The following is a 12,816-nucleotide window of genomic DNA, read 5'->3' on the forward strand; positions in this document are numbered from 1 at the left end:
GTCATTTGAGATAGTCTAATTCCCTCCATTTAATTCTTAGTGGAAAATATAATCCAATCAAATGTGTGCATTTTATTACCCACACATAGAACACTTTGGTTGACAAGTCGCTTGAGATAATTCTCTGATAAAATATCCAGAAACATTCATCAACTACCACAGGGGTCGAAAGGAATTTGGGAAAATTTACCAGCCATCTAAAGTCACTTTGCCTAAAAAAATTGAAATGTTGCTTTTGATATTTTACGTATTTTAAAATGTTATCATGTTATGGAAAATGATATTTTTCTTATTTTGACAAAATGCTAACCACTTACTAGACATGATCCACAACCAATTACAATTAAAAACCTATACCTAGATGAGAGGGAGCATATGTAGAAATCTCTTACTCCACCACACTACAGGTTTAATGTAACTCTAATGGCTAGAATTGAGGCCTTCCCCATTATATAAATATGTCGAGGATATAGTAGATTTCTAATTAAGTAAACAAAAACACATCATCTATATATGACATGAACAATAGATTTATCGTTATTGCTCCCCTTAAATCATTTAATAATTCTTACTGCATGACACTAGTCTCAAATAGAAACAAAAAAAGAAAAAAATTATTTACAAAAAGTGGAAGTTCTAATAATACTTGTTCCTTGAACTCGGCACCAGATCGAGAGATTTTTGTAAGAAACACCTGTTCAACGACAATCTCCGTTTGAAGAGCTAAATTTACTCAATCCAAAACAATGTGTCCCAATGACTCTACAACCTACACTTTTAATAAGTTGGCAAACTGGAAACAAACAACTTATAAGGAACTAATCACCCACTTCTACTCAATAATATGAAGATAAATTTTCAAATAAACATTGCGAAAGATACACTCATGAAAGGGATAAAAGTTAAATCTAATTTCTATTGAGAGAAAAAATAGTCACCAGGTTAGAATGATTCCTTCCTAGTCAAGTAAATGAAGAGACAACTACAAGGAAGGTGAGTAGGTTGGAAATATCTAGGTTTGTTTGTGGAAAGGTCTAGGTTTAATATCTTTATTGACAAGGAATTTGTATGTAGAATCTACTCTTTTAGATGATCTATCTAATTTTCTAGTCATATATAATTGTAAAGCTGCCAAAGTGTATTTTTCTAAAAGAAGCCTGTGGAAATATCAAAACAGATCAGCATAGTGAGCTGTAGCATAAGAATCTGAAAATAAGGAAGAAAATTTCCAACTAAAAACTCTCATTTCACTCTTATTAAGGCACCACCTGTTGTCCGAGAATTTGTTATTGGTGCAGACTCTAGATTTCAAAATGGACTCTTGAAAATGTGCACTAGCTATTGCAGAATATCCATAAGATAATTGAAAAAATATTGTTGTCTTAGAGTAGAACATGATTGATCCAGATAATATGAAATTTCACTTTTCTCTTGACCATCATTTGGACATGGAGAACCACCCCTGAAGGACATGGAGTTCCTTGAGTGACAATTGAATCTTGAGTGCCTATAGTTGCCTCGTATTTTGATAATAACTAATCATTTCTTGGCTGATGTCAATTGTGTAGAATAAAAGTAAAGAAAATGAAAATAAGGATGAGAACATCTATAAAATATGAACAAGTTTTAGCTATAAAGTGGGCATTCAAATTCATTTCATCCATTCCCAACATGTGCAACACATTACTATAGGCACCCAAACCCAAATCTTTCATTACATCCATGTCCAACATACACCATTACTGATGCAACTATATTTCCTGGTTTATTAAAAATAAAAATATTTAAGAATTCGTCTTTTTTTACTAATTAGTAGTCCATGTCACTTATTTTGGCACTGCCATATGGACACTTCCCTCTATTGAGTGTTTATTTTACACTACTATATAGAAAGTATTTTCTCCTCCATTTACCATAGCAATGGGCATCAATGTTGTAGCTTCCATGACCCATGATAAAGGGTTCCCCATGAAGCCCAAAATATTCAATATTTTACTTTACTTCTCTTCGAGGTTGTTGGGTCCAAAAATCTCCAACCACTATTGAAAGTCATCAAATGTCAAGGACTCAAGCCTTCATGTTTGCATCAAAGGTTAAAGAACCTCCTCAATGGGGATATTTTCCATATATATTGCTTCTTTGTTGACCATTTCAAGATCACCAACCCCCTTTCATCTTCATAATTCCTAGTTTTGTTAGTCATGGTGATCCATGTAACACACTTCTTGCAGAGACATTTTCTCGAATACTTGGTAGGCATTCCCTACACTTCCACCTTTGGCATGCATATCTACAGGGGAACTATTGACAAACACATTCAACTCAAATCTAGATCCAACTATGAATCCATGAATATCTTTCCATTGCATGAGTTCAACCAAGTTTGTACACATTTAAACAACACTCTAGAAGTTGAAGGAATAAGGCTTTAAACTGACCAGCTTCATTTCGTGGAATAATTCCGTTGCCTATATAGAGTGATTACTTTTTACATGCCCTGCAAGCATTACATTCCATGTTGTCTTAGTTTCGTGAGGCATTCGGTAACAGAATTAGTGTGAAAACTCCATACTATCTCATTTTGTATACAAGGCTACAAGGGCATTCTCAACAAATAATTCGAAGTTAAAACCATTCCTATTCACAAATCCATGGAACTCCTTTCCCTGTTGCAAAGTTGTTAAACTAGTGCATGCCTTGAGCAAGCTAGGATAGGAAAAACAATTTGCTGTCACCCCACTCTGCATTTCATGAAACAGCTTGAGCACTTTATTATAATTTCCATACCTTGCATAAGTTGTAATCATGACAATCCATAATACCAAATTATGGTGAGAAATTTTATCGAAAATTTGGTGTGCATCTTTTAGACTACAACACTTGGTATACATTATGAAGGATAGTGTTCCCCTTAAATCTATTCTAAACAATTTGGGAATGGACTTTCTTGCCCTAGAGTAGATATTTTAGGTTGGAACATCTCTACAATAAATAAACATAGTGGTTCAAGTCAACAAATATTCCATGCCGATTTTCATTATGAAAAATGTGGGTTAAATCCTTGCCCATTCTATGCTCTCGACAGTTGTTATCAATATTATGATTTTTGTATTTTCCTTTATGGATTTCATTAGTGGTAAGAGAGTTAGACTTCGAGGTAGAATTTTATAGTTGGTCAAACAAAAATTTTCTTGCTTGAGGGTTAATTTCAACTAACCTCTTAAAAAACCATCATTCGTGGAAAAATATTAAATATCATTGAAATCTATGGAGGGTTTTCTGAATTTGATCCCTTCATACAAAGTTTGAAAATGGGATTTAACAACAAGTATCTGATTATCATTCACAAGGGGCGTCACCTTAGTATCTTGAGTCTAATATTTGGTTCTTGAAATGGCTCTTCGTTGCAACATTTTGGATATTCATCATCTTGATCTAAGAAAACTGAAGCTCTTGAGTTCCATCCCTACCCTCGAAAGCCCCAAGATCCACGGATCGATTCTGATACGTCTATGATATCTGGTTGGAATTTGATTTAATGATATTGGTTACAAGTGGCTAGTTTTCCATATTCTCTTTCATCATCGTCAAATCCAATGGTGAATGACTAGTGTTGCAATTGGAAATGAAGGTATGAGGGACAATGTACGAGCCTCAAAGTCATCCATTAGAATGATTAATTGGGAAATTTTATAATTCAGAATTTTAATGTTTTATTGAAATGTACTTTGAATTTAACTATAATGGTGCCAAGTACTTAAGCTTGGAAGTTCTCTGTTGGAAGGATGATGTTACAAGGCTACCGATTGAAATCTGTAAGTGAATGGGTGTTTCTTATTTTATGATTTTTTATAATTTTTGTTATTAATGTTGTGATCATCACCATTGTGGTTCACACATGGATGGATCTCACTTTGTATTTATAAGTATTACTAGTATTTTCACATATTCGTGAAAAGAAAAGTCAAAGCATGTGAGTGCAGGTGAGATTTGTATGAATGATGAGATGTCATGGTGCCTGTCCTTCCAGTGGGATTCCTGATGTCCACACACTCATTCTCTACTAATCTCCAAAACAGGCTAAGATGAAATTCTTCTCACTGCAGACTTTATGGCCATGGCAATTGCTGAACAGAAAATATTAGAGGGAAATATGGTTTTCTATATGGTATAGAGGCCTAATTATGGATTCGACATCTTCACCATCGACCTCCCCGCAAATCTGTTTGCGCACTCATAGCCCAAATTTATGAACGATCACTTACTCACTCACATCGAACCCGTCAATGAAAATGGCCAGTTCGTTTCCCCCTCTAATTCCAAGTTCCTCCTGGTTTGAGAAAATGTCGATGCTGATATAATTCATGCATCGAGGAGTCTCATTATTCACAACTGACATTGATTCCTCAATCCTTCGAGACATGCCAACACCTACAAGCCGATTAGACACAATGGTGTGTTGCTTGGTTGTGTCTACATAATTATTCCAAACAACTTCTTTATGCTCTTTCATTAGGAAAAGAGGCCCATCTGTCCTAATCTTTACATCCTTTAGCAAATTTGTAGGAGAAAATGTTTTCAATACCTAAAGTTGTAGTTGTGGTGTTCCTTGATTCCCATTATTAATAATAGATGACTAGTAAATGAGGGAAATCCTATTACTATTTGAAAGTGAACTACCAACTGATATAACATGGGGGGCGTTATGAAGAGATTTCAAGGAAAAGAGATTTGTAACACTAAAAATCATAGGAGGAGCCCATTCATCTTCTTTGAGGGAATTCAACATGGAAAAATCAGGATCATGGATTGTAAAATATGGACGAAAATCAATACTACAAGGGAGAGGTGCCATCAAATCCACAAGTCTAGCAAGAGCTTCACAACACTGGGATGGGGTTAGTGTAATAACCAATAAGGGTTCCATAGTTAAAAGAAGCTCCCAGAGTGCCCATTGTTGTAGCAAAATCCCTTTGAACATCCCAAATAGATTTGCCTCGTGGAAAATTCCTTGTGGAATGAATTTACTCAAAGAAGCTACTGGATCCATTGCTAAAATAAATTCATTAGTGGAGCTCCAATAACTAGTAGGTAATGTGTGTGCAGGAGGTAAGTGAGTTTTCAAAGTTTCATTTCTTATTGGAATCTCCATAAACTTCCCCGGAGCTAGGCTTGAGTTGGGCTAGGTCATCTTGAAACATATGTAGCCACATGTTCAAGTTCTTGTTTGCCAAGGTCAAAATACAAGGGCCCAACTAGTATCTGTAATCAAGGCTTAAATACAGTTAAATAAGCCCTATGTGATAGAATAACGACTGATTTTTTCTCTCTGCCACATTTTAGTGTTCCATCTTACCTCTGCCTGTTGAAAACATGTCCATATAGATATCTACGACCACCACTCCATGTTGCTTGTCCTCTCAATAACATTGGAACTTTGGAAAAATCCTGAGTCAAATACACTTTGTTGGAAGGACTGAGAGGAAACAAGCCTGGAACTCCTTGATTGGGAAGAGCCTAATTCAGCTTTTTCTGCTACATCTTTATCTCTAAATGTATTAGATGTAACTCTTGCAACAATTGTAGGAACAAACATATTTGACCACCCCACTCCATCATTGCCTGAAATCTCATCTGTTTGCACTGTAGAATCATTAACAAACTCTATAGAAGAAGTTTTGGATCCCAACTCACCGAATGACTTTGAATTAGCATTATCAATACCATCTTCCTCTACAAGATTTTGTCCCAACCTTTCTTGTTCTTCAGGGATCAATTCGAGCACATTTGAGGATGGGTTAGTCTCCTCTCTTCCTACAAGAATAGTAGAGGCAACCTGTTTCAATCCAACTGACTAGGCATCAGGAGCTTCCCCTCTCCTTTTATCCCTAAAGAAAAACATACAAGCGTGAACACTAGATCTATTGTGAGACTGTGGCATAGAGTCTAGAAACAAATTGAAAACAACATCAAGTTCCTCATTAGTGCTAAGAGAACCTGGTGAATAACACTCCTCAATGACCTGCCCCTGCTCTAAGTCAAACCTGATGATATAGAAACACATATCCCATCTCCTAAGAGACTTAACATCTGGTCCAGAATTAAGCTCTAGCCTCGACCTAAATGACAAACTCTGATTTATAATTATATTTTATAAGTAATTCTACATTTATAGGAATTTAATAGATAAATTTTCTCTCGTTTCAAAAACTATAATATACCCAAATTCCTTCAAAATTCCATGGACCTGCTAGACATTGGTTCTATCCTAAAAATCCAAAAGAAACAAAGATTTTTCAAATACCCTTTCTACATTCGAGGAATTAATCATTCTTATAAATTACAATCTGTTTGTCAAGCATTCTCTTGGTTTATAGCATGGGTAACAGCCTGAAAAATTCAATGGCCCAATTGAGATATTTCATTGCACTTTGAATAGAAAAATAGCCAAATCTAATTTTTCTCCAATTCCAATCGAAGTGTTGTTGAGAATGTCCATTTCGCTATCCACCATCCAACCAAAGTATAACAAATCTAGGGAAAAATGTGCCATAATCATACGTGAAATTTCATCCAATCTAAACAAAGAAATACTATTTATCATCTCTACAAAATGAATTTGTAAGACACTAAATTGAACCTAAAATTCATTAGGAATTTGTCTCTTACCAATCAAAGAAGATCTTGAGATCAGATAGAGAGATGTAGCGTATGTCCTGCTGGAAATAAAAAAGAGATCTCAGCGCCACCATCCATGTGCTTATTATAATCTCTTTATCAAGGTTTCAGAGACCAGACTCTTTACCCATTCCCTGAACAAAACAATTTTATAGACTAAGGGGGCCATGACATTGAAAATATGGTTTTCCATTATTTGGGCATCATCAGCTCAGCCATCTGTGTCATTTGTGGCATGCATCCTACATTCCAAACTGCTCGCATTACCTCAATAGTGCAAGAAAATTGCCAAGGGGTGAAAATATCTAGAATAATAGTAGCTGAAGAACTTCTCATACAACATTGTAGCTATATTACTTGGCGGTAGAGGAATCTAACTACAGTGTGTGAGGCAAAGCCTCACCATGAAAATTTGTAGATTTAATTATTTGGTACTAAGTGGGTGGTGATAGTGAAGTTGGAATTGTAATTTTTGGTGCTAAGCAGGGATGATACTAAAGTTGGAGTTCATGATTTTTTAATTTTTATTATGTTTCATTCATATTATTACCTCAAAAATCCATAGTTTAGATGTTTTGAGCATTTGTATGGGCTTGTTTATTTTTAAAACTAAGGATTAGGATTCTACATGTATTCATTACTCTTTCCTCTCTATTAAGTGGGTTTTTATTCGATGTTGGAATTGTTGTATTTGTCCATTCGTATTCCTAGATGATGTTTGGAAGTGTGGGGTTTTTGTTAAAGCTGATGATTCACAAGGCTATTATGTGTATGCAAAATTGACAAATTCTTTGAATTTAATTACATGTTAATGATATAAAGGATATAACCCTAAATATTCTAATAAACCCTGTAACTCTAATCATCCGTTGATCCAATAAAGAATTGTTGAAGGAAGTATAACATTTATGCCAAATATCTATAACAGCCTTTGAATCCCCTATCATTTTTAAGTTTATATTGTTGAAGTGACACAATTAACTTTGACTAACATAAACGATTGATTCATATTACTGAAGTACTTGTTAGGTAGTCATATTTCTTTTCCTAGACTAAATTAGTCATTCACATTAGTTAATTTTAGTTGTATTACTTATTACCTAGTTGTATAATTTAACTTGATACTAAAATAGTCATTTATGTTCGTCATTTTTAGTCGGGTCACTTAATATTTCTCATTTTGGTAGTATTTCACTTGGAAAGTTGCGGTGACTAACTTCTTTAGTCACCTAGTCAATAATTTCATCATTTTCTATTAGTGTCATGATGGAGTCATACTCCTCCACCATGACATCAACCCACATTAGTTGAGAAACTGCTTCCTCAAATGAAGAAGGTTTTGAATAAATGAGTTATGTCATGAGAGGCATATACCCAGTGTACCTATATGAATACCTCCTCTTGCTGCGCTAATATGTAGGAGCTCCTACATGCTCTGATGCATCATATACCAATAAGTCAGCTTCTCTCATTCTCTTCCTCCCCTCTAGGGAAGTTTCTGGTTGAGTGGGTGCCTCCACTCTGCCTCCTATCTAGTCCTCTGCATGTGGCTAATCCACATCATTCTATAAATCTACACGAGGCTCCTCCTTTGGATCTAGAATCTCCTCCTTTGGTGTGATACTAAACTTTCTCTCTAGAGAGCTTCTCATATCCTTCTCCTCATCAAATTTGACACTGTGCCTCGTTATTTTCACACAAAGTGAGGGAAAACACACCTTGTAATTATGTGGTGTCTTTGTGTATCCTCCAAAGATTCCCATCTCACTTGTAGGCTCAATCTTCTTCCTACAATTGTTCCAGACATTGAAGTACATAGTAAGTCCAAAAATTATGAAATGGGATATATCTGGCTTTGTAACGTACCTCCTGAGCCTACTCGGAAATTTAACCCCTATTCTCCCTATTCTGGAAAATTTTCTTCTTTTTCACTAAAGGTTCAGCTCCTGCCAAAAGTACATGTAGTCTGTAATTAATTAATTTGACTATAGAGTGCTTCTTCATGTTGACTTTTAGGTAAATCTTATATGCCATATCAATATTAAGCATAATTTACTAGTTGTAGGAAGGACTAACCATAACATGCAACCCATAATCATTCCTTGATTAATCCACCGAACATTAATGGGCATTAATTTAATTCTAATATAGTTATCTTTCTTTCCTTGTGCATAACTAGCTAGTTTAGCATAAGTAGATACAAGTCTTACGAAAGGCATGGTACAGATAACTTGTTCCTTTGACCATACACTTATAATATTACAGTTGTTCTGTACGCATACACGTTTACCAAGTTATGACACAACACTAGAGATATCATATCATTATAGGCATACTAGGTACCTTCATCAACTTGATGATATTCAAGTTAAATTCACTGGATATCTACATTCACGTTAGATCCATTGGATATCTTACAAACGCATATATTTCTATTTCACAAGCAACGTTAGTAAAATTTTTCCATTTATACTCACATGCCGTATCTAACATGAGTAGGAGGCTCCTTGGTCCAAGTATTAATAATTACATATTATGCTTCTACTATTAACTCTGCACCTTTATGTAAAAGGAGTGAGATGAATAAGCTGCAATCATTCTCCTAACATCACTAACCCAGATAAATCTACTTATATATAATTAGTACATGTAAGTCATTCACTCATTCTCATGCTATGGATAAGACCACATCTTCACATGTCCCATAATCCATAATAACCAACATCTATATAACCATATCATATACATCCTGACAAAGACCAACTTTACTCATAGATATAATAGCCACATGCATAATCGATCATGAGTAATCCAACTCTTTGACACAACTATTAATAACTAATTACCATGATTCCATCACATAGTTTAACATCACAAGAGTAAGGAGTAAAATAAAGGTCAGAAGCTACATACAGTACATCTCATGTGAGAGTATCCAACTAGGAAGAAGAAGAACATAGCTTGGAGAGCGGAGCACCCCCACCCAACCATCAATCAACTCTGATTCCCCCTGAGCTGAGTTTCATGCCATGGATCAATTGTCTCCAATTGATCTCTAAAATGGGTATTTAATGCCCTCTTTCATGATTTAGTTTCCATTAGCGGAGTCCCACTTTTATTGATTTTTCCATTTGCCTAGGTATTTTTCCATAAAATCTTGTCTTTATCTCCCACAAGTCTTTTCCTCATAAAAGCTTTCCTTTATCTCCTGCAATGATTTTATATTCTTTCATTTATGGATGTTTATCTCCAATCCATCTGAGTTTATCTACAATTACATCTATAAGCTTATCATGAAAGATTTATCCCTATCCCATTCCTCAATGGGATTTGGCAAGAATGTCATCTCTTGTTGTCTCTCTCTTCCAGGTGATTTATTTATTAATTTATCTAATATCATATTTATTTATTACATATCACACCTATATTTTTCCAGGTTAGGTTACAATAGACTAAAAAACAAGGGAGGGTTGTTACATACTCTCCCCCTTAAATTTTACACTGTCCTCGGTGTATTACTGCATCATGTCCTCATTCACAGGTAGTTTGTTTCTGAATCCACATCTCTCATGGCCTTTCCATCTGACTAAAATCTTCCAATGTATATCAGTTACAAGTTCTCCCAACATATCTCCAACCACAGCTACTTGTAACATTGTTTTCAAACAATTTGAGAGAAATTATAGATGCAAAAATTTAAGTATGATCAATATCATGATTTGTTACTCAGTACTACTAAAGAAGTTATTTCTCATTATTCATTTTATCTGAAGAATTCATGTTCTCTCCCTACATTCTTCCAAGCATTTGTGCTCTTTTCAAACACTTTCTTTCTACAACTTAATTGCATACAACGAATCAAATGCATATTTTCATAACATATCATAATCAAGCTAGTTTATATATAATCATAACAACATATACTCATCATAATCGTATGTATTCCATACTTCAATTAACCATTGTTACTTATCCTTGAATCACTTCTTAATTTCCTTCTTTTGTGCAATCTCCAGGTCGGTTGTCCTGCCAGACATCTACCCAATATCTTTATGCATACCCGCACACAAGGTGTATTATACACACCCATATACATATCATATTTCAATCATGTAACACATGTATTCATACAGGTACCATATGTACTTCTTGTACATATTATCGTTTTTCCTACATCCCATCATACCATGTTCATGGAATCACCTACATGACATAAGATTTATCCACATATTTTCCACTATGTTAGTATCACACCAAACATTCCTTTATCTATTTATGGTAAATAGAACAACTATGCTTAGTTTATATGGAATTTTCATGAGCATCATTCATTTTTGCAATCAATGATTTTTTTTTTATATCATATTGTTCAAGTGCCATTATTTAGAAATCATTTTCCGATTTCGTGTGGTTGTAACACAATATCAGTAGTATCGTATTGTATTCATGCATATTTTCATCTTAATCATACCTTCCGCTTAATGTTCTTAAAGAATATTATTAGCTCATAGATATTTAAGTTGAATAATCATCAGCTCAATACTTCATTCTTAAATAATTCATCTCGTGTGATTTACTATTGCCCTCTTTATGCCTCAACATCTTGTTGGCCATGCATAATTTAGCGTATATATAATCTCATTTCTCCTTCATGAGTTATACATGAAAGTTTTACTACTTTCAATCCTACACCCTTTTAGATATAGGTACCTATGATCCCAGGGTACTTACATGTTAACACCTCCTCTTTAACATTAAATCATCCTTAACCAATTTTATGAATTCCTGCATGGTTTATGTAGCATTTCTTACGTTTTCTTATTCAAGCCAGATACATTATCAATGCAATCTAACGAGAGAGCCTCCCAAAATTGCCTGGTACAAAATATGCATTTCAATTGATATGATATCATTTTGTACCATTTAATTGATTCATTGGTTCATAACATATAATTTGTGCTTCTTATTAATTACCATGTTTTTTATATTGTTGTACTCAAGGGTACTTATAGGTCCCATTATGCATGTCCAATGAAAGACGCATATGTCATGGTATATAATAACCTATTAAAGTTAGGTTCCCATTAATCACACTTTCTTCCAAACGAAGGAAAAATAACATTCCAAATGCATTGTATATAGATGCATTAATGAAAGGATTAAATTGAAAGACAATTTGTACAATTACATAGTATTATACTATAACATGTTCTCACAATCTTAACACTATTTCATGGAAACCCTTACCATGGTATAATACTTAGGGTGGAACCCACTTATTTAACCCCCAACCTCTCATGAGGTATATAATTTCCCTTTTGATTCTTACTTATGAACTAGTTACCTTAATAAGATTTAACACTTACTTCTATATATAATCATCCCTCGCGTAGGAGGTGGGTTTTTTTTTTTATTTAGCCATGTCCTTTCATAGCAATTATACCATTCATATCTTTTTTATAATATGATGACCATAGCTTAATCCTTGATCAGAATCAATTACCACGTATTCTCTAACAAGCATGGTAAATTTCCTTTCTGGTTTTTCTCATAGTCTACTTTTAAGAGAATTGTGATTCTTTCACTCATGAAGGAAACATATGTAAGTGTTCCATACGAGTAATCATATTATCCTCCTATATGAATTACTTGTTATTGAACTTAAACATTGTGTTAATTTGATGACCATGCTTTCCCATGGTATTCTATTATTTAGCTACCCTGCTCTACATATTTGTAAGCATATTTTTTTTTTCAAGGCTTAATTTCTGACAACTTATAACAATTTAAGTTTCTCGTCTAGGAGGAAACATAATAAGGAAACTCATGGTAACTCTCCACTTAGCATTGTTTTATGAAACCTATCATATCATCAATTATTCATGTTATATGTGTATATTTATCCATACCTAAACAAAATTTAACATCATTTGTTTTAATCCACTTATTTTTTATCGCAATAACAACTTAGTTATAATATTTTCGACATGAAAGTAAGGATTAATATTATTCAGTTTCCTTATCCAACCCGACTCTTAAAACAAATCATAACTTTCTCATGCATACTTTGCCTATTTAACATTGACACATAACAATCCATGTGTATATGCTAAAAATATAACCTTGAATATAGTTCCA

At 34.1% G+C, this 12,816-nt stretch overlaps 1 pseudogene; it reads right to left on the reverse strand.

Annotated features, from left to right (window-relative positions):
- Positions 1-4,261: 4,261 nt before the first annotated feature.
- Positions 4,262-5,430, reverse strand: LOC149205933 (uncharacterized; annotated as a pseudogene).
- Between the last annotated feature and the right edge of the window lie 7,386 nt (positions 5,431-12,816).

The sequence above is a fragment of the Pinus tabuliformis genome, chromosome 1_2, assembly GCF_031772625.1.
Source record: "Pinus tabuliformis cultivar Carrire ecotype Pingquan chromosome 1_2, CPIR1, whole genome shotgun sequence".
NCBI lineage: Eukaryota > Viridiplantae > Streptophyta > Pinopsida > Pinales > Pinaceae > Pinus > Pinus tabuliformis.